This window comes from Alligator sinensis, unplaced genomic scaffold (assembly GCF_000455745.1).
Source record: "Alligator sinensis unplaced genomic scaffold, ASM45574v1 scaffold422_1, whole genome shotgun sequence".
In the NCBI taxonomy this organism is placed as follows: Eukaryota; Metazoa; Chordata; order Crocodylia; family Alligatoridae; genus Alligator; species Alligator sinensis.
The window spans coordinates 746,781-747,413 of NW_005842323.1; the positions used below are offsets into that span (position 1 = coordinate 746,781).

General features: G+C 62.7%; 1 protein-coding gene across 6 annotated transcripts in view; it reads left to right on the forward strand.

Annotated features, from left to right (window-relative positions):
- WARS2 (tryptophanyl tRNA synthetase 2, mitochondrial) overlaps positions 1-633 on the forward strand; it is a 90,172-nt gene that overhangs the window by 31,505 nt on the left and 58,034 nt on the right. The window lies entirely within an intron of this gene.

A 633-nucleotide genomic window follows, 5' to 3' on the forward strand; every position in this document is an offset into this window, starting at 1 on the left:
GTGGCAGGCAGCTACAGCAGCGAGAGCTGCGTTCTTAAGGGAGCTGACGGAGGAGGTGGAGATGACGTCGGCAGCAAGACTAAAGAAGGAATCGGCTACGGTTCCGGTAAGGGAGCGGGCGGCGCAGCCGGTGAGGAAACTGGCAGCGGACCCGGCAAGAGAGCCGACAGACGGACCGGCGGAGGAACCGGCAGCGGAACCGGCGAGGGAGTGAATGCCGGATAAGCGAACCCCACAGAGCGGGAGCCCCGGTCCCCGAGTCAGTGGCCTTAAGCCACCCGACAGACTTTGAGCCAGTGCAGCCCGTCTATCGGGGCTTAGGCACCGGGGTCAGATCCTGGGCCAGGCGTGATAGAAGGGCTTGACTTTGTTTTGTTGTTCGCTTTCCTTTAGGCTCTCTCATTTTGTGTTGCGGTGGCCTCGGGTCAGTATAGGCTAGGGGCAGCAGGGAATCAGGGGGTGTGAGACCCTCAAGGCGGATTCCAGTCTGGGAAGCTTGGGTCTCCGGAGTGGGGACCACCGGGAGGCACAGGAACAAAAACACCGCGGGATCGCCAAACGAAGGCCACAGGGAGACCCGCAGCAGCAGGTGGCGATTGGCCAGGGGGTAGGGGAGGGTGGAGCCCCGTGAGT